The following is a 22905-nucleotide window of genomic DNA, read 5'->3' on the forward strand; positions in this document are numbered from 1 at the left end:
ACATAGTGAGCCTCAATTAAACAGTAAGAATATAACAACATCATGAAATTATTTTGTGTACATATTTACCATTACATCATATGGTACTTCATAACAAATAAAAGTTGCTGGCCGGCAGACAGGAAATAAACGTTTCTTCTCAATTTCAAAACAGCTGTAGTTTCTCCCATCCATCTGCAAGCCCTAGTACGTGGGTGTAACCTAAATAGAACGCCCAGCATACCTAATAGAGACTGCCCCAACAAATTAAAGGGCACATAGCACCAATACACAAAACTTAATGAAGAAGTTGGACAGGAACCAAAAATCAACAAAGCCAGTGAAAGATCCCATCATGCCAGAAATGGAGAAAAATCTATCTCCTGATTGAGACCGCTGGGTGCCACAGTCCTAAGGTTAAAAATCCATTTGGCTTCCAAACGAAGGAGAGTTTTACGATCTACATTGCTCCCTCTCATGTCTAAAACTTGGAGTACAGTGTAACAAAATTCACGCTCATTTTTATGATGTGCCATAAAATGTTCGGGAGTTTGGTAATATCAAATTTTACTAGGTAAAATTCCATATTTGTAACTGAATACTGAACCTGAATCACACACCCCTACTGATCAACATCTGATTTTTCAGGCAGGAGTAGAGATAAGTGCAGCTGCACAGAGAGGGACCTACTTTGGGGGGGGTCTGTAAATTTGACCCCTTTGTTCGATCTGCTTGAAATTTAGAAGGTCTTTTGATTAGAGGGAAGGCCATGTTTTGTGCAAATTTGGTTCTTTTAACTTTATTTATTTATTTTTGTTTCAACTTCAATTCCGCCCTCCCCGCACAGGCAGGCTCAGGGCAGATTACCCTTATAAGACATTTCAATAAAATTTATGAATAACAATTTAAAACACAATATCAAACAGCTGACCCAGGCCCTTGAATAGATTTCACATTGAAAATAATCCCAAAGGGGGGGACCATGGATTTAACTCTCTAACTTTATCTAGTCAACTCATGTTCCTTAAACAAATTCTAAATATGAACTACATGGGCTGAATTCACTTATCTTTTCACTTTTCTTTAAAATATTCCTGTTAAATCGTCAGGGGTATGTGTGATTGTATATGATAAAATAAAGCCAGTTTCATCAGGCTTTATTTTACCGGTGCAATACCGTGCTATGCTACAGGTCTGGGAGGGAATTAGTTGAGAGATATCAACAGTATGCATTCAAATTCTGCATCATTCAGTTCTGAAACAACTGGGTGTGCAGCTTTTAATGCCCCGTGTTAAAAGTAAAAAAGAAATGCTTCATCATATTACATTAATCTAATAGAACTTAACATTGACACAATGTACATTCCTGCCAACAAATTCCTTGCAGAGACTTTTAATCAACATCTTTAGTAAAACAATAACATGGGTTGTTCAACTGACATGGTAACTTTTCATACTAACATCAACTCAGAGACAAATTTCATGTTGCTATTAAAGTTACATGTGTTTTAGTCTTTGATTTATATACATAGTAATACAAGAGGAGTGAGTTCTATCAGTGAACGCAGAATGTGGGTTACAGTGCCTATTTCTAGTAGCCAAAATGATGACCTTGAAGAAGTGGAAGCTAAAATTACTCAACCTGGAACTCTAACTACTATACTACAATGTTTTTGTTGGGTGGCTGCTGTTGAAGCACGCACGTCATATGATATTGGAGTTGCCTGGTGATTGCTGCCAAACCAAACCCTACTGAGTCTTCCTACTCAGAGGCCAAAACAGTCCTGGAAAGGGCCGTTCGCTGTACCTGCGTGTTTTACTGACAAGCTTGAAAGCTGGCAGTACTCTTGGAATTGCCTAGCAACCCCCACAATGGCCACTGAGAGGATATTATTTTCTTAATCTTGCTTCTATTATTGAGAGGGTAACTGCCCCTTTTTTAATTTCAGTTTTTTTCTGCAAACTTAGGGGGCTTTTTCACTTTGCAGAAAGATCTGTTCATGGCTTCAGTCTATGGATTTAACTATCCACAGATCTAGGTATGTTGCGATTTAGATAAAAGTGATACTAAAAACTTATTGGGGTTGATTTTTTTAGCACTATTTTAGTCTGGGAATTGTTCTTTTAAGCTGTTTGTGGCCTGTCTTTGTGATCTATGTTTTATGGTGGGCAGAGGCTTTTTTAAACGCTGGATTTTAATTAATCTTTTAATTTTAAAAAAAATATATTTTATGTTCAGCCTCGAGTGGATTTCTGTAAAGGTGGCATAAAATGTTCTAAATAATTATTATTATACCAAAATGCACTTGAAATTATGTATTTTTTTTTAGTTGTTATAAAAATACTACACTTTTCAAAGTAGCAGCTTCTTTCAAAAACCAGAAGAATCACCAAAAGAATCAGGGGAGGATAGCAACACACAAACACACCCTGCCTTGAGTTCTATAAAGGAAGAGAGGTGAAACATAAACGTAGCACACATAGACCAAAAAGAAATACCCAGGGACTGATCTTTCATGTGTAACAGAATTAGCCCATAATTATTAGTCCACTTCATAACTTCCCAAACATGAGGTAGAGTCACACTTTATCTGCTGGAATGTAAACTGTGACCTTGACTATAAATAGCTTCTGTGACATAATTTAGTGTTAGAATAAAAAGGCTTCTGAGAGTCCATAGCCTTGAATACACATACAGAAAAATAGCTTTTAAAAAGCTTTTGATAAGGGTGACATCTGGTGGTTTTAAAATTAACTGCAGTTACTAGTTTTTTAATTTCTATTTTTTCTAATTTTTAAAAGTGTTTATATTATTATATTATATTTAGTTAATTTTTATTGTCATTTATTGTTATTATTGGGCTAGAAGAATAGTTAATACAATATCTAAATGGGCTTTTGAAGGGTTATAGCAAATTAGTTTTTTAAGTAGTAAAAAAAAATTCAATTCCTGTTATATTGCATTATTACTGTGAGGTGTTGAAATATTAGAGGTGAATGGTGTAGAAATTATATTCAAACTTATATCCAATGAGAAAAAACATATAATATTTTTAAAGAAAGAAGAAAAGACAGGAAGAATAAGATGACAACAAAAGGGACACAAAATGACACCAAAAAGTTAAGGGAGCAACAAGCAATATTGAGGGTGAGGAAATGGATTTATCTCATCACTGAATAAAATATCAAATGATTTATCAAAGAAGATTGAATCAATAGCAAAACAATTACGACAGTGAAAAGACTGATTCAACATTCAAAGGAAAGGATACAGAAGAGTTTAAGACAAGAAATAACAATCAGACTACAAGAAGTTAAAAGTGAGCTATTAACTGGGAGTACAGAAATTAATAAAGCTATACAAAGCAACACAATTGAGACTGAAAGGATTAGGGAAAACCAAAAAGAAACCAATATATGTTTAGATATGCATCAACTGGGAAAAACAAGACAGAGATTGGAAATTCTAGAATTGCAAAATAAAAATGCCAGACCCCTACTTACCTGGGGGATCCATTTGCGGGCCTTCAGTGAGTGGAATCAGGGTGCATGGTGGCCACCATATTCCGTGGGGCGGGGAGGCTCCTGGCAGTGCTTGCCACACTCCAATTAAAATTCCCTACCAGCCAATCGGGGCTAGGCTGATTGGGGAGGAGAAGGCAGGGACAGGTGACTGACCTGAGAGGCACAGTTCCCTTGCAATGACTGTGCCTTTTTGGACAAGACTTACCTTGAAACAGGATATCAAGGATCTAGACAACTCATTAGAGGATACAGGATTAATCACAGCCCCTCCATGAGAATCACCATGTCAAGATTTATTTATGGACTCTCTGCTACTACTGGGATACGGTGCTTATGAGGATCCTTTGAGGATACAGACAGTAAACAAGAAAATGCCACTGCAAGTGATGGCATATGTATTGAAGACGAGGAAGGTTTTCACCAGTCCTTTTATCTATCCTAACAACACAGGAGCAAAAGGACAAATCTCCCAGCCCTTCAGGGAAATTAACCATAAAGTCCACTCCACAAAGTTGGTTTGCAAGTATACTTTCTCAACAAAGTTTCACCTGGGCCATTTCCAGACGGCTTACCTGCCTCCGGAACGTCACGCCATCTTGTGGGGAAAACGTGAAATATCGCGTTTTCCCCGCAAGATGGCGCGACGTTCCGGAGGCAGGTAAGCCGTCTGGAAACGGCCCTGGTAAGAGTTTTTGTGTCAAGACACTGTCTTCAGCCTTTTGAGGTTTAGGTGTCAAGAACCACAACAAGTTAAAAAAATATAATTATTTATTTGGTGAAAAGATATTCAAAAAGACAAGACAAACTGTGGGGAGACATAACAAAGGCTTAGCAGTTAACTCTAAGTAAACACTCCACAGTAATTCAGAAGGCAGTCACAATTAGGCACAGGTTCAGATTCTCTTCCATAGAGACAAACCGGACCATTGCTCCAAGTCCAAAACAGCAAACAAGAGGATGGCTGCATTGGGGTAGCCATCTTCAAAAGGAAGCTGGATTCTCTATCTGCTTAGCTTCTCCTAACCTCTAATTTCTGGTATTGCTAACTAACTTTAAGTGTAAGGGTTTCAATTGGCTCAGGCCTGTTTAGCCAATAAGAACCTCAGAAATTGATGTCACTGTTGCTAGCATAAAACATGTGAGTGGGAAGAAAATGAGCCTATTTGCAGCTTAGGTCCACCCTTTTCCCACAGGTGCAAACGATATGTGTTCTGTTCTCAGGAATGTTAATTGGTGCTCAGAAAGCCTCCCCAATGAGCAATCTCTTATCTCCAAGGTCACTTTGTACTTGTCTTTTAACAAGCTCTGTAAACTAGGTCTTTCCCATGAACCAAAGATTCTAAGATGGTTACAGTTTGAAATTAAGAGGGCAAATGCACAAAAACCCACATACAGCACACATAGGAGGCTAGCTAAAGGGAAATTAGGGAGGAAAGGGGTAAAACATTTTCGGGGCAGGCTATAGTTGCCATTCTCAAAAACAGAGGTCCAAGGAGGCAGCAGCAAAATGACCAACATTTCACGGCGAGGGCTCAAATGGATTTGGGGACATAGGGATGGATCCAGAGCGCACCTGGGTGACTAGGGAGTCCAGATACAGGGCAAAATGCTCCCTGGGGTTAGCTGACATCTTTGACCCCAAAACAATAACTTGGTGGTTTTCTCTGGAAGTGCACAATGGAGTTAGGCTTAATGGATCTACCTGAGGGGGACTATAGTTGTAAATGGTACTTGATAACCCTGTAAGTATCAGATGGAAAAAGCTATCAGGTTTCTTCAATAGCATTGCTAGTTTAGGGGCCTACATGCTCCAGGGGTCTACACAATGATGTCCCTTCCGGAAGTGATGTCATCACATCATGCTGGGAGCATGTGCATGCTTTGCATGTACATGAAGACGATCTAGAGAAGAGGGCTGGATTCCCCCCCACCCACCCACCCCACTGGAAAGGTAAGGGACCTGGAAAACCTGGTTTCCTCTGCTATGCAACAGTGTACTCACTGACTGGAAGAGTATCCTCTGTTAGTAAATAACTACTCTGCAGTTTCTTAAATTTGGGCTATATATACTTTTATATGTGATGTGGCTGAATAAAACTGCACTGTACCCTTTCCTCATGTGCTCCCAATTTCTCTTGCACTTACACAGTTCTTTGAATATTGAAATAAGCATGTTTCACACAGTTAGATAAGGCACTGAGATAAAGGATTACCTCCTTAATCTGAGTACTAAGTTTCTGCAAAAAAATATACCTCAATGCAGCATATGGCAGGCTAGAATAACACATGATCAGGTCCTCAGGGCAGCCACTGGGCCAGGAGAAAGATATAATCTTTATCATTTCTCACCCTGCCCTTGAGGGTGTGGCCATGTCTCTCTATCTTTGGGCTGGATCTAGCAATGTGTAAGTGGAAAGGAAAATATGCAAAGAGAAATTCTGCTTGCTTAAGCAGCAGTGCAAAGGCTGCAGCAACACAGTTTGTTTTATTAAAATATTTTTACCCAATCTTTCCTCTTGTACACCATCTTGCAGTTATGGAACCATCAAGTCATAGAAACATGAATCAGTGTGGCCAAATTGGCTACATCTAGGCAATGAGTCAGTGAACCAGATACAGCTGATAGAAGCCACTCATGGTCACCATGCCAAACTGCTTTTTTAAAGAACAAGGTAGGGTCCATGAACACTTCCAAGCTCTTGACCTGCTCTGAAAAAGCCAACTTCACTCCATCAAGGACAAGTGAATTCAGAACCTCTAGAATATCAGTCTTTCAATTCATCATGACCTCTGGATTCAGATTCAGCTTGTTCTTCTTTAGGCACCTGCCCACAGCCTTGAAGCATCATTTCAAAACCAAGACAAACTCATCTGGAGGCTTTGATAATGACAAACAGAGCTGAGCCTCATCCAGGGCCAGAGCTTTTTCAGTTCTGGCACCAGCCTGGTGTAACATGCTCCCAGCGGAGATCCAGCCCCTTTGAAACTTACTGCAGTTCTGCAGGGTCTGTAAAATGGAGATATTCCATTGGGCCAATGGCCGGGGCGATCTGTCCTTCCTGGCCTCCCTTGCTCTGCCCTGCTTGCCCTAGATTTCTTTGGCAAATATATTTATGCATTGTTTGTCTTCTTTCCAGCCATGTTATTTAGATATGTTAGCAGACACCTTCAGCTGGTTGTATTTAATAGCTTATTTATATTGTAGATTATTGCTTTGATGTAATTTTATGCTGCAATTTATATTATTCTTTGTATAACATTTGACATTGTTGTAACCCACCCTAAGCCTGCTTGTGGAGAGGGCAGGCTATAAGTTGAAACAAACAAAAAACAAATGTGAAAAGAGCACAGTTAATAGATTAGAATCCTGTGGCACTCCACAAAACAAATCCTACTGAGTTGATTCTGCACTTCTTGTGGAGACTCTTGGTATCCAGTCAGACAAAAAAGCGTGAACACCAATCCATATTCAAGCCAGTGGATGAGAATGGAGAGGTCAACTATGTTAAAGGTCTAGTAGTATTACCCGTCCCCTGTCCAAATTTAAACAAATATCATCCATCAGTGCAACTAAACCTCTTTCAGTACCAAACCCTGGGCAGAAACCAGACTGAAATGGGTCAAGGGCAGATATGTCATCCAGAAAGCCCTGGAGCTGTTCCTCCACCACACACTCTATCACCTTTCCTAGAAAGGTAAATTGGAGAAGGGCCTGCAATTAGTACCCTCATCCCTAGCCAATGAAGGTTTTTTTGAGCAGATTGCTCTAATATAATATAAAAGAAAACAATAAAGTGCATATGGAGCAATGAAATGTGCAGTACAATATGTTTACATTCAACTTAGTTTTGAAATTTCTGGCAAACCAGAGCATTCCAGTCATGCTAAGTGACCCCAGGGTAAGGATCCCATTCCCCCGGTGGGGTGGAGAATCCCCTGCTTTCACCCCCCACTCCCCACTCCCCACCTCCACTTACCAGATTGGCGAGGGAGGAAGGTATGGGAACTGGCCTCCTGGGCTCACTCCCAATGCAGCGCAACAGTGTCACTGATATTATCATGCGACCACAAGCTGATTTGGGCCCCAAACAGGCCAAATTGGGCCCATTTGAGGCACAAATTGGCCCGCTATAAAGTGCACGTGAACTCCTGCACCTGCATGGTGACATCACCAGAAATGACATTACTGGAACTGGCATCATCGTGCAGCCATGGGGAGAAGAGGGGAAGAAGAAGGTAAGACCCAGGTCTTACCTTCCAGGGTACGGGCTTTCACGAGTCAAAGTTTACTTTGCCAGATACAGAAAGCACAGGAAGTATCTTTTGTATCTAACAAAGTGAGCTTTAACACATGAAAGCTTAGACATTGGAAAAAGTAGGTTTTTAATGTGTTACTGGACTTGAATTTTGTTCTGTGACTATATACTAACATGGCAACCCACATGAAGCCACCTTATATATTTGCTCCCCAAAGAGTGGAAATCCCAGTTCACATTCAATGCTAGCTGCGTGGTTGAAGGGAACAACTCACAATTGTTCTCTACTGCATTTCTGCAGCAGCCCCTCCTCAACCCCCAACTGAATCTTTAAACTGGTGCCAAATCATCAGTGCTTTTATAGTGTGCGTTTGCGTAGGCATTTCACTTACAATGTTCATAAACTTTTCAGGATTCACTTTTGCTTCATTTTTAATTTCTTCCAGACTCACAACTCCTTGTATAAACATCATGATAAACAGTACTAGCCACATTCTCAATAACCTGCAAGACAACAGAACATTTCAGGTGTACGAAAGAAACACTGAAAGTTTCAAAGAAAAATGACACCTCAAAACAATGTGCTCTCAAAGGAGGATCCTTAAAAGAAATTCTTTTCATTCTTTATCCAGTTTCTCCTTGAAGGCCAACAATCCTTTTCTTTTTGACTTTTTATTAATTCAGAATTAGTTTCTAATCAATTCCTTTTTAAAAGAGATATTTGGAGTGAAGGAGGGGCAGAAAGGGATGTTCTCCAAAATTTCAGAATTTTACTCTGTAGGTGCTCAGAGGCAGGCAAAGTCTTCCCAAGACTTCCTGTCTTCCTGCTAGAGCACCACCCTGGGGCGTATAACATAAATCAAGTACAGGGACTGAAGTTACAAAAGGGAGCCTTGATTTCTCTTCAAAGAGAAATGAAAGAGAAATCCCGCTCTTCAAAGAGAAAAAAAGACAGTAAGAGGAATCAATAACTATATCTAAAAGAGTGAATTTTAGAAAAAGACCCCCCCCCCATAACAAAGCATCATGTAGAAGTAGAGAAAGGAACTTTGGACAACTGTGAATGCGTACTCTAAAGAGGAACTAAAGTAATGTGTTTGTTGCTGTTTTCCTTAGCTATTTTCTTGCCCTACATAATTACACACAGTGACTTAGATCTAAATGTCAAAGGGCATGTGCTTGTCCCCAACAAGACAAGGAAACTCTTGCTAGAATTTCTGTTTCTCAAGCAACTGTCCATGATGCCACATGGCAAACCACTTTTTGAAAAGGATGAGACTTAAAAAAAATGTTTGTGATTAGATTTTCACAAATAAGTTTTTCACAAATTTGATCTTACTTTGCCCACAATACGAATTTCCTATCAAGCCAAGCAGTCCATACAATTACATCAATGATTTGCTCAGAAGGTGTCAGCATGGCAGCTAGCCAAGTAGCCACGAATGGCACTTGGTTACAATTTGCTGCCTTCCTAGGGTCATTATAGATAGCTCATGAATTTTTAAAAACCAAATACATTTCAAGTGCAAGTCCTGCTTTTGTGCTTGCAACACCAGCAGCATTCCCACGGTGGGACGTGCCTAGAACTTCCGGGATTAAAACAGAGCTTTTCTGTCCAAGCTCTACTTCCTCACCTGTGACTGCCATCTGCTCTTCCTTCCATTTCCTACCAGCCCCGTCATAAGGCTTAGAGAAGGCTGCTTCTCAAACTATCTAATATGGCAGACTGGCACCATATTTGTGCCATATTACTATCATATGTGCATAAGCCAGTAGCACATCAGATCAGAAAAACTAACATTCTTCACTGTATTAATTGGAATGGAAGAGAACATGCCAAGTAGTATAAAGCTGTTCCCATTTAAATATATCTGTGCAGATAGTATGAAATGACTATTATTATGAATAAAGACATTAACCAAAATATTTACTTTATAATAATATAAGTACTTATAGTCTCAGATCAGTGGGTTCAGATGGGTTCCCAAATGACAGAACGCACAAATGTGAATGCAAGCAGGGTCCCACAACAAAATGTTACTGATTGTGAAGAAAGTTGTCTCCACAGTTATCCCAGCCCCCCTTCCTTGTTACACAGACCCCCCCCTTCCCTGTTGCTTGGCTCTTCTTTCCCAAGCACCCTTCATTGTTACTCTTGTTACTTCCCAAATTCTTTGGTGCTTTACCCCCTCCCTGCCAAAGAAACTTACCCTTCATCCCCCTTCATCTCTAAAGAACCTTTCCCTTTACTCTTGTCCCTGCCAAAGAGCCTTAACCCTTCCCCCCCCCCCCCGCTTCCCTGGCAAAGACTCTTACCCTTTGCCTCCTTCCTCCAAAACACCCTTCACTGCCTCCTCCAGAACACCTCGCCCCATAAGTCTTAAGTCATAAGTTTTATTATTACGGCACTGTGTCAGTATAACATGCATCTAAAAATAATATTAATAAAATAGATAGATAAAAATAGATTAAAATTATATGATTATATTCAGAAAAAAGGGTAGGTACATACATCCAGATGTGCTAAAATACCCAGAAGAGAGTTGCAGCTAGGCCTCATCCATTAGCAAACATGAGGGAATTTACATAATCTTTTTGAGTTATGTAACAAGCAGTCAGAATTTGGCTACATTAATGGTAATAATCTGAGATAGATAACAAGTAATTGATATAATTTGATTTTGACCAGCCTGGCCATGCCTTTGTTAGCAGTGAAATATGTTTGACACAAGCAAACTGATACAAGGAGCACCTAAAAAACATGTGCTCTATGGTTTCGACTTCCCCTGTGTCACACTGGTACATCCTCTGCACCCATAGGATCCCCTTGTACTGACCCTCTAGCACTGCCGAGGGAAGTGCTGAGCATCTAGCTAGTGTAAAAGCTCTCCTGAGCTTACAGTCCTCAATATGGGTTAAGTAAGCAAGGGGAGTCAAGCGAAATCTAGTTTTCTCAGGAGCTACAAAGGCCAGGTATCTAGCCAGATCAGCCTGTCTCACTATATCAAATAGTCTTTGTTTCAGGACAGACTTGGCCTGGTCCCAGTTCATAGCCAAAATAGCTTGGGGCGAAAAACCAAGAAGGTGTAATTTATTATGGACTGCCTTCCGCCATTTGGACTGGAAACTGTCCAGTAGAATCAAGTGGATCAGACGCTGAGAGTTGAAATTGATACTGAACTAGTAGTATCTGAGTAAGGCAAGGGTAATTCTGGCTCCAATCATTATTGAACCAGTTTCCAAGCAAATCAGAGCATTTGGGACCCCCCTCGGAACTTGGAGGGCAGCTCTTAAAAATTTAGACTGAACCCTCTTCCGTGGGGAAAAACTTGATGCAGGGGAGCCCAGAAAGGTGCCAGGTAGCAATTATGATATTACTTTCACCTGAAACAATTTTTGAGCTGCCTGGACAAAATGAGCCCCTTTTGTATGTAAGACTTTGAGTATAGTGTTTGCAGCTCTTTCTCCTTGTGCCACCACGGATTTATTATGGGCATTCCTTGCCCCAGAGGCTTGTAGAACCATGCCCAGGTACCTAAAGCTAGTTACCTGCTCAAGAGAGTAACCATTAATGAGCAATAATGACCCAGGAACTCTTCTTTTGGTGTTTTCCAGAAGCCATGACCTTGGTCTTGGGATAGTTTATCTCTAGCTGGTTCATGTTACAAAATTCTGCAAACTTTGAGAGAGCTCTCCTGAGGCCTATTGAGGCTAATAAAACCGCATCGTCCACATAAATGAGGATGGAGATGTGCCGATGCTGGATTTTAAGGGGGTGTAAATCAGACAAACCAAGATAGGCCACCACATCATTTATATAGAAGTTAAATAGCATTGGAGCCAGCAAACATCCTTGCCTGACTCCTTTGTGGGTGCTAATTGGTTCAGAAAGGCAACCTCTAGCATTATACCTGACTCTTAAAAAGGTCTTCTCATGAAGTGCTCTCATTAGTAAGAGCAGTCTTCTGTCTTATTATCAGGTTGCACAACAAATTGTATACAACCGTGCCCAACTAACTAGGTAGTATATATTGTACTAGTTTGTATCATCCAATTTTCACAAGTGCAATTTATTCCAACCACTAGGATATATTGTTTCTCAGTGCAAAATCGCATACAATAACATTTCACAATTACAAATCCTTATTATAATAACATTCCACGTAACTGCTGACGGGTACGCCAGCAAAAGGTTCCCGTTCCGGATGCCCCTTTCTCAAAGCAGTTACTGAAAACCACCTTATTGGGTCCTTTTTGTCACAAAAGTTAATGTAATCAATTTAAGAGTCAAAATTCAAAGTGCATAGTGGCTATACGCTCAATGGCGTCAGTTCCTTTGCATCATTCCTCCCCACCCCCTCAGTCCAATGCTCCTCTGATGGACTCAGCTTCAGATGCTGAGATTTCCAGAAGTGAAAGTATGATTGACATGTTTCCTTCCCCCCCCCCCCCACCTATGTGGCTAGCCTGAAATGGCAGTTGGGGGTGGAATGTTGGGGAAGCTGTCAGTTGGAGTTGGAGAGTAAACAAGAGACTGAAAAGGGAGTTGGAGCCTGGCTTTTGACCAGAGAGGGTCAGCCAGAAAATCCTCTGTGTGAAGAAACGTTTGTGAAGCACTGTTCATCCTCCGACTAAAGTGGGAAAAACCAGCACTAACTTCTGCTTAGACTTGAGAGATCTGGGAATTATAGTGGGCCAAGGAAGTCGGGAGAAAGGAGTCTCCCCTTCAGTGCCAGCTCATAACTATAACACCTGCCCAGTATCTAGTAAGAGTTTGTCTCACCCTTAAGTCTGGAGAGGAGGGGAAGTCGTGCTATGTCTGTGCTTTAAAGGGGAAACATTTGTGAAGCGGTGTCAACCTCAGAAAGAAGCCTGCAACCTAGTGTTAAACCAAGTGTTTTGTACCTCACACCAGTGAAGTTGCTGTATAAAAACCTTTCTGTTACTTAAGTTCAAACACCTGCCTTTTGATTTTAACCTTCCATAAATAAACCTTCAGTTACATTTTGAACCTCCCCAAGCCTTGTGTGCCAGTTCCTGCTAAAGGAAAATGCAAACCCCTGATCTGTCCCCTAAGACTTGGCTGGGTAACCATTTTTAATATTTCTTAAGAGTGGGACAAGAAGAAAAGTTGAAGCTTAACATCAAGCACGCTACCAGAGGCTTCCCAGCCCAGTATACAGCTCCATAGGCTTAAAGAGGAGAAGTTTTACCTCAGGGTAGGCAGGGCTGAATCAAGGGGGGCAGGGGGTAGTCTGCCCTGGCACCGCCAAGGAGGGGGTGGAGAGTGCAGCTGCCAGCCACCAGGAACACGCGGGCGGCCTCCCAGCCCCCCATGCTGTCTTTTGCCTGCCCCGCAGGACAGAGGGCAGCCAGCTTGCCGCGCACCTCCTGTCCTGTGGGGCAGGCAAAAGGCAGCACGGGGGGCTGGGAGGCTGCCCACACCATTCGCCTGCCCCACAGGACGGGGCGGCTGGCCACCCCATCCTGCAGGGCAGGCAAATGATGTGGGCAGCTTCCCAGCCCCTCATGCTGCCTCCGCCAACTCCGCAGTGTGCTGGGGCACCCAGCTTGCCGTGTGGGCGGCATGCTCCACCCTGCCTGATGATGTCATGGACTAGATCCGGCCCTGACAGTAAGGGAAGGTAAGCCTAAGCCTGAGTTGGACGTGGGTTTGTAGCAGCTCCAGTATCTCAGAGTTACCAAGAGGTTATTTAGGGGGTTATTTTCATGCTCTGTAGTTTTCCCTTGCAGAGTTGAACCTGGTCAAATTAAGGAGTGTTAAAGTGGAAGAGGCTTCTTGGCAAGCTTGGTGGCTAGTATCTGCTTTCTCTCCTAAGTGTCCAAACCACACTAACAAGGCAAGCAATAAATTACTGTAACTATCTGGCTTGCAAAAACCAAATACGACCTTGCAAGTATGTGCAAAAGGCTTGGATTTCTAATTGGCCATCCTTGTACTTAGGTTATCAAAAGACCAGGCTTTTCAGGACTCTGTCAGTCAGTAGGAAGTAATTAGCCTTCCTGCTGCTGCTTAGGGAAGAAAAAAGAAAACTGTCCACCTGGCCAGCTGTTCAAGTTAAGAATTACATTAGCAAGGTCTTTAGGCACAAGATAACAGGTTCAAAGATAGCAGTTCTCAAGACAGGAAAGTTATTTAGTTGTTAAAAACCTTTAAAACTTTAATATCATCAGAGCTCCTGAGCAGCTGTCCTCCTGCCCTCTCTGGAAGGAGGAAGCCCCTGCATCCTTAACTTTCTCCTGGACCAACACCTTGTTATGGTTCGCACGGACCAGGTCTCACTGCAGCTCCGAGTTGCCCTGACATAGCTCTCCTCACCTCACCATTGCAGTGGCTGGACCTAGGGTGGATCACCTCACTGAGGTGTGGTGTTGGGCAGCCCAGAACAGCTTGTCTTGCTGAGGTGTGGTGATGTCTGACATCAGAAGCCAGGCCTGGGGCAGCTCACCGAAACATGATGTTGGCTTGCCCTAGAGAAGCTTGCCAAGTCACAGTGCTGGTTCAGCATGGAGTTGCTTGCCATGGTGCAGCACTGGCTGCTCCCATGATAGGGATCCCGTTCCCCTGATGGTGGGGGTGGGGGAATCCCTCATTCCCAGCCTCCATCCCCTGCCACTGCTCACCTGGCCTGCTGGAGGGAAAATTCACAAGGAATGGGCCCAGGAGACCTGCAGTGCCCTCCCTTGCACTCTGGAGCACTTTCTTGTCATGCCAAGAATGACATCATTCCCGGTAGAACGATCGAAGGATTCCACACCGGGCTGATTTGGTAAAAATTAGTCCTCTGTCGACATTTTGATCAGCATCTTAATGAGTCCTATTAATCTTCTCTGCATCAGATATCCATACATAAATTCAGCTGCATCAGTCCCCCAAATGAATTCTCACCAGTTCCAGTGTTTGTAATGGATGAAAAGGGTAACTTGTTTTAAAAAATGCTGTAAACTAGGCATGTGCATAATGGAACTCCTGAGCCAAAGATATACATGGAAATTACTCTTTTAAATCATTGCCTTGATTTTCTGGAACAACAACACAAATCCAAAATCCTTGAGAATAATGAAACCTCCTCATTGAAAAGATTCATTGCTTTTTTCAAGTTCCAATGCTTACCAGTCATGCAGCATGCAGCTTACCAGTCATGTAGAGCAGGTGTATGTGTGTATACAGAGCAGGTACATTTGTAATTTATACATAATAGTTGGGACAGCATGCAACATGTGTATGCAGAGCAGGTACATATTGAATTACTGCCTAATAGTTGGGGCTCACCTCTTAATTATATCTGCTTTAGAGGGCATGTTCTTATCTGATGCACAGGCCAAACCTATTCATTACTCCGATTTCAGAAAGCTCAATTAAACTTACATCCTAGTGTAGGATAGTTTCTACTGATGGCTTCCCCTAGATGTTCATCCAAGAATGTCTCACGTATCCCGTACATCACATTCTGTTGCTGTTAAATATTTTGGTAATGTTTCTTAACAATGCCTAGGCATTGTTTGGTGATTTGGTGGAATAATGGATCCCCAGAAAGTTCTCCACTAACCAGCCAGACTTAGTCATGTTCATGTTGTCATGGATGAGAGCAGCAGAAAACATTTCATCTTAAGAAGGGCACTCATTTACAGAGATAAGCTATTGTTGTTAGAAACAATCAGACTGAGAAATCCTCATTACTCCTAAATTCATATGTTTGTTTTGTTTTGTTTTATTTCTCTGCAATAGGGGCACAAGTTGGCTTACATCATTTTCCTCTCCTCCATTTCATCCTCAGCCACAACCCTGTGAGGTATGTTAGGTTGAGAGTGTGTGACTAGTTCAAGGTCACCTAGTGAGCTTCCATGGCAGACAGGGAATTCAAACCTGGGTCTGCCAGATCCGAGTCCAACACTCGAACCCCTGTGCATCCAGTGGGGAAAATATAAATCCCTCAGAGGTGAATAGCACCTGGCTATTGGCTACAGTGTTGTCGCAGGATTCTGGAACTAAACCACACAAGATGAATTACACAAAGACACTCAAGCGAAGGGAGACATGACGTTAGCCGGGAAGCGTAGTTTGAATTTCACCTCACTCTACAGAGTTGCCTATATCACTCTTCAGAGGGTTTGTTAATTTCTTCTTTGCCTCCCCAAAGCTCTGTCAATTATTAACAAACTCTCTGAAAAGGATTTTTGCTGGCTCTGTAGAGAAGTGAAATTAACAAGAAGTGAAATGACTATCTCAATAAAGAGATAGAGACTAACCTGATTCCTATCTACAAGCCCTGCCACCTCCAGTTTAGCAAGCAGTCTGATTTGATGGCCTCCTGGCATCAAACTGGTGAGAGGGTTGGACTCCAAGAGATGGTGGTGGCTACTGAAGTGGTAGTCTCCCCCCAAAAACTCCTAAGAGAGTTGGGAAACAATGAAAAATCCTGCTGGGAATGGCCTGCCTAAAGAGAACAAGAAAGTTCCCCCCTCTCTTTTTTTAAAAAATATTTTGTATTATTTTCACACATACATATACAGACATGAGACAATTATCATTTTACTTGTTGATATCTGTTGTCTATTTCTTTACCTCTTATATTTCATCTTGTTACATCTTTAATTGTGAGTTCTATTATGTCATTATACAGTTAGTCTTAGTATCATATTTATGTTTACACATTGTAATTATTTGCCATCCATTTGTAGAAGGGATCCCATGGTACCGAGATGTTTTCTTCCATTTGCCCTTTCATTAACAATGTTAATTTATCCATTTCCGCCGTCTCCATTACTTTTGTTATTAATTCTTCTTGCTGAGGGATTCTTTGTTGTTTCCAATAGATTGCTAGTAAGATTCTAGCCACTGTTACTATATGGATTACCAAGTGTTCTTGCTCTCTCTTTATATCCGGCATACAGTTTAATTTTAAAAAATTCTGGTTTCAAAGGAATTGATATCTGTAAGATACTTTGTAATAGGAAATGTAAAGAAAGTATAGGGACATTTTTCCACATTTACATTTCCAACACTTATTTGATATATTTTTAAACATTTTCGCCAGTCTATCTGGCGTTAGATACCATCTATGGAATAGCTTATATAAATTCTTTTTAAACACAGCAGATTTAGTTATTTTGATATTAACTTTCCATATCTTATTCCACTGTACTTGGTCAATATCATTACCTAAGTTCTATATCCATAGAAATTACAAAAAAATTACAAAGGAAGGGTAGAAGTATTAAAAATATTCCATAGGTTAGTAAACCTTACAAATAAAAAGTTCATAAATCCTTTCCCATGCTTGCAATACCCAGTAGGATAAGAAGTATGAGAATTACATTTTACTTTTTTAAAACAGATATTTAAAATCCAATTCAATTGTAGCAACAAATCAAAGAAATTGAACAGCAGAAATCACTGAGATATTTGCATAAAAAGATTTCAGCATTTATGACTCACAATGAAACTTTAATTTAGAAAAAGGAGGAGGAATCAAGCACCCCAAAAATGTGGATTTCTCTCTTCAGGGGAGTTTTCTGTTTAATTTTAGGATTTCAAAACAAATGAATGGCAATGAAAACAAGACAAATGGCCAGGGTGGGAATGAATATGTCAACACAGAGAGAAGAAGGGGGGTGAACCAGAGGCCACTACTCTCCAGCCTTGGATAGATGCTTCCCTCGAGCAGCTGGCTCAAGCAGAAAGACTTTTGAATTTCCTCATCACCATTTGATTTACATCCAGAAGAGTCAACATTTTCTAACTCAAATAAAAGTTAATTCTATCAACAGAAAATCACTGAATGTTGAAATATGAGAGAGATCTGTTTAAAGACAAGCTTCAAAATGGACAAATGACAAAATACAGCAGCGATGGAAAATAATTATTCATTTCTCTTCATCATCATAATAACAACAACATTCAATTTATATACCGCCCTTCAGGACAACTTAATGCCCACTCAGAGAGGTTTACAAATATGTCATTATTATCCCCACAACAAAGCACCCTGTGAGGTGGGTGGGGTTGAGAGAGATCCAGGGAGCTGTGACTAGCCCAAGGTCACCCAGCTGGCTTCAAGTGGAGGAGTGGGGAATCAAACCCGGCTCTCCAGATTAGAGTCCTGTGCTCTTAACCCTTTTAAGTTTGGTAATATCAAATTTTACTGGGTAAAATTCCGTATTTGTAACTGAATACTGAACCTGAATCACACACCCCTACTGATCAACATCTGATTTTTCAGGCAGGAGTAGAGATAAGTGCAGCTGCACAGAGAGGGACCTACTTTGGGGGGGGGGTCTGTAAATTTGACCCCTTTGTTCGATCTGCTTGAAATTTAGAAGGTCTTTTGATTAGAGGGAAGGCCATGTTTTGTGCAAATTTGGTTCTTTTAACTTTATTTATTTATTTTTGTTTCAACTTCAATTCCGCCCTCCCCGCACAGGCAGGCTCAGGGCAGATTACCCTTATAAGACATTTCAATAAAATTTATGTATAACAATTTAAAACACAATATCAAACAGCTGACCCAGGCCCTTGAATAGATTTCACATTGAAAATAATCCCAAAGGGGGGGACCATGGATTTAACTCTCTAACTTTATCTAGTCAACTCATGTTCCTTAAACAAATTCTAAATATGAACTACATGGGCTGAATTCACTTATCTTTTCACTTTTCTTTAAAATATTCCTGTTAAATCGTCAGGGGTATGTGTGATTGTATATGATAAAATAAAGCCAGTTTCATCAGGCTTTATTTTACCGGTGCAATACCGTGCTATGCTACAGGTCTGGGAGGGAATTAGTTGAGAGATACCAACAGTATGCATTCAAATTCTGCATCATTCAGTTCTGAAACAACTGGGTGTGCAGCTTTTAATGCCCCGTGTTAAAAGTAAAAAAGAAATGCTTCATCATATTACATTAATCTAATAGAACTTAACATTGACACAATGTACATTCCTGCCAACAAATTCCTTGCAGAGACTTTTAATCAACATCTTTAGTAAAACAATAACATGGGTTGTTCAACTGACATGGTAACTTTTCATACTAACATCAACTCAGAGACAAATTTCATGTTGCTATTAAAGTTACATGTGTTTTAGTCTTTGATTTATATACACAGTAATACAAGAGGAGTTCTATCAGTGAACGCAGAATGTGGGTTACAGTGCCTATTTCTAGTAGCCAAAATGATGACCTTGAAGAAGTGGAAGCTAAAATTACTCAACCTGGAACTCTAACTACTATACTACAATGTTTTTGTTGGGTGGCTGCTGTTGAAGCACGCACGTCATATGATATTGGAGTTGCCTGGTGATTGCTGCCAAACCAAACCCTACTGAGTCTTCCTACTCAGAGGCCAAAACAGTCCTGGAAAGGGCCGTTCGCTGTACCTGCGTGTTTTACTGACAAGCTTGAAAGCTGGCAGTACTCTTGGAATTGCCTAGCAACCCCCACAATGGCCACTGAGAGGATATTATTTTCTTAATCTTGCTTCTATTATTGAGAGGGTAACTGCCCCTTTTTTAATTTCAGTTTTTTTCTGCAAACTTAGGGGGCTTTTTCACTTTGCAGAAAGATCTGTTCATGGCTTCAGTCTATGGATTTAAGTATCCACAGATCTAGGTATGTTGAGATTTAGATAAAAGTGATACTAAAAACTTATTGGGGTTGATTTTTTTAGCACTATTTTAGTCTGGGAATTGTTCTTTTAAGCTGTTTGTGGCCTGTCTTTGTGATCTATGTTTTATGGTGGGCAGAGGCTTTTTTAAACGCTGGATTTTAATTAATCTTTTAATTTTAAAAAAAATATATTTTATGTTCTGCCTCGAGTGGATTTCTGTAAAGGTAGCATAAAATGTTCTAAATAATTATTATTATACCAAAATGCACTTGAAATTATGTATTTTTTTTTAGTTGTTATAAAAATACTACACTTTTCAAAGTAGCAGCTTCTTTCAAAAACCAGAAGAATCACCAAAAGAATCAGGGGAGGATAGCAACACACAAACACACCCTGCCTTGAGTTCTATAAAGGAAGAGAGGTGAAACATAAACGTAGCACACATAGAAATGTAGCACACAAAAAGAAATACCCAGGGACTGATCTTTCATGTGTAACAGAATTAGCCCATAATTATTAGTCCACTTCATAACTTTCCAAACATGAGGTAGAGTCACACTTTATCTGCTGGAATGTAAACTGTGACCTTGACTATAAATAGCTTCTGTGACATAATTTAGTGTTAGAATAAAAAGGCTTCTGAGAGTCCATAGCCTTGAATACACATACAGAAAAATAGCTTTTAAAAAGCTTTTGATAAGGGTGACATCTGGTGGTTTTAAAATTAACTGCAGTTACTAGTTTTTTAATTTCTATTTTTTCTAATTTTAAAAAGTATTTATATTATTATATTATGTTTAGTTAATTTTTATTGTCATTTATTGTTATTATTGGGCTAGAAGAATAGTTAATACAATATCTAAATGGGCTTTTGAAGGGTTATAGCAAATTAGTTTTTTAAGTAGTAAAAAAAATTTCAATTCCTGTTATATTGCATTATTACTGTGAGGTGTTGAAATATTAGAGGTGAATGGTGTAGAAATTATATTCAAACTTATATCCATTGAGAAAAAACATATAGTATTTTTAAAGAAAGAAGAAAAGACAGGAAGAATAAGATGACAACAAAAGGGACACAAAATGACACCAAAAAGTTAAGGGAGCAACAAGCAATATTGAGGGTGAGGAAATGGATTTATCTCATCACTGAATAAAATATCAAATGATTTATCAAAGAAGATTGAATCAATAGCAAATCAATTACGACAGTGAAAAGACTGATTCAACATTCAAAGGAAAGGATACAGAAGAGTTTAAGACAAGAAATAACAATCAGACTGCAAGAAGTTAAAAGTGAGCTATTAACTGGGAGTACAGAAATTAATAAAGCTATACAAAGCAACACAATTGAGACTGAAAGGATTAGGGAAAACCAAAAAGAAACCAATATATGTTTATATATACATCAACTGGGAAAAACAAGACAGAGATTGGAAATTCTAGAATTGCAAAATAAAAATGCCAGACCCCTACTTACCTGGGGGATCCATTTGCGGGCCTTCAGTGAGTGGAATCAGGGTGCATGGTGGCCACCATATTCCGTGGGGCGGGGAGGCTCCTGGCAGTGCTTGCCACACTCCAATTAAAATTCCCTACCAGCCAATCGGGGCTAGGCTGATTGGGGAGGAGAAGGCAGGGACAGGTGACTGACCTGAGAGGCACAGTTCCCTTGCAATGACTGTGCCTTTTTGGACAAGACTTACCTTGAAACAGGATATCAAGGATCTAGACAACTCATTAGAGGATACAGGATTAATCACAGCCCCTCCATGAGAATCACCATGTCAAGATTTATTTATGGACTCTCTGCTACTACTGGGATATGGTGCTTATGAGGATCCTTTGAGGATACAGACAGTAAACAAGAAAATGCCACTGCAAGTGATGGCATATGTATTGAAGACGAGGAAGGTTTTCACCAGTCCTTTTAACTATCCTAACAACACAGGAGCAAAAGGACAAATCTCCCAGCCCTTCAGGGAAATTAACCATAAAGTCCACTCCACAAAGTTGGTTTGCAAGTATACTTTCTCAACAAAGTTTCACCTGGGCCGTTTCCCGACGGCTTGCCTGCCTCCGGAACGTCGCGCCATCTTGCGGGGAAAACGTGAAATATCGCGTTTTCCCCGCAAGATGGCGCGACGTTCCGGAGGCAGGTAAGCCGTCTGGAAACGGCCCTGGTAAGAGTTTTTGTGTCAAGACACTGTCTTCAGCCTTTTGAGGTTTAGGTGTCAAGAACCACAACAAGTTAAAAAAATATAATTATTTATTTGGTGAAAAGATATTCAAAAAGACAAGACAAACTGTGGGGAGACATAACAAAGGCTTAGCAGTTAACTCTATTAACAATTAGGCACAGGTTCAGATTCTCTTCCATAGAGACAAACCGGACCATTGCTCCAAGTCCAAAACAGCAAACAAGAGGATGGCTGCATTGGGGTAGCCATCTTCAAAAGGAAGCTGGATTCTCTATCTGCTTAGCTTCTCCTAACCTCTAATTTCTGGTATTGCTAACTAACTTTAAGTGTAAGGGTTTCAATTGGCTCAGGCCTGTTTAGCCAATAAGAACCTCAGAAATTGATGTCACTGTTGCTAGCATAAAACATGTGAGTGGGAAGAAAATGAGCCTATTTGCAGCTTAGGTCCACCCTTTTCCCATAGGTGCAAACGATATGTGTTCTGTTCTCAGGAATGTTAATTGGTGCTCAGAAAGCCTCCCCAATGAGCAATCTCTTATCTCCAAGGTCACTTTGTACTTGTCTTTTAACAAGCTCTGTAAACTAGGTCTTTCCCATGAACCAAAGATTCTAAGATGGTTACAGTTTGAAATTAAGAGGGCAAATGCACAAAAACCCACATACAGCACACATAGGAGGCTAGCTAAAGGGAAATTAGGGAGGAAAGGGGTAAAACATTTTCGGGGCAGGCTATAGTTGCCAGTCTCGAAAACAGAGGTCCAAGGAGGCAGCAGCAAAATGACCAACATTTCACGGCGAGGGCTCAAATGGATTTGGGGACATATGGATGGATCCAGAGCGCACCTGGGTGACTAGGGAGTCCAGATACAGGGCAAAATGCTCCCTGGGGTTAGCTGACATCTTTGACCCCAAAACAATAACTTGGTGGTTTTCTCTGGAAGTGCACAATGGAGTTAGGCTTAATGGATCTACCTGAGGGGGACTATAGTTGTAAATGGTACTTGATAACCCTGTAAGTATCAGATGGAAAAAGCTATCAGGTTTCTTCAATAGCATTGCTAGTTTAGGGGCCTACATGCTCCAGGGGTCTACACAATGATGTCCCTTCCGGAAGTGATGTCATCACATCATGCTGGGAGCATGTGCATGCTTTGCATGTACATGAAGACGATCTAGAGAAGAGGGCTGGATTCCCCCCCACCCCCCCCACTGGAAAGGTAAGGGACCTGGAAAACCTGGTTTCCTCTGCTATGCAACAGTGTACTCACTGACTGGAAGAGCATCCTCTGTTAGTAAATAACTACTCTGCAGTTTCT

General features: G+C 40.7%; 1 protein-coding gene across 2 annotated transcripts in view; it reads right to left on the reverse strand.

Moving 5' to 3' along the window:
- Nucleotides 1–20886, reverse strand: part of LOC129331686 (lipase member M-like) — a 59759-nt gene extending 38873 nt beyond the window's left edge. Inside the window, exons 1-2 of one of the 2 annotated variants that reach the window (XM_054982116.1) lie at nt 20869–20886; nt 8153–8264 (exon numbers count right to left, since the gene is read on the reverse strand). The gene's annotated coding sequence lies outside the window, so the exon portion shown is untranslated. Of the gene's footprint in view, nt 1–3483; nt 3569–8152; nt 8265–20868 lie in introns of those variants that run through there. The other variant, XM_054982117.1, reaches the window with a different exon arrangement.
- Between the last annotated feature and the right edge of the window lie 2019 nt (nt 20887–22905).

The sequence above is a fragment of the Eublepharis macularius genome, chromosome 6, assembly GCF_028583425.1.
Source record: "Eublepharis macularius isolate TG4126 chromosome 6, MPM_Emac_v1.0, whole genome shotgun sequence".
In the NCBI taxonomy this organism is placed as follows: domain Eukaryota; kingdom Metazoa; phylum Chordata; class Lepidosauria; order Squamata; family Eublepharidae; genus Eublepharis; species Eublepharis macularius.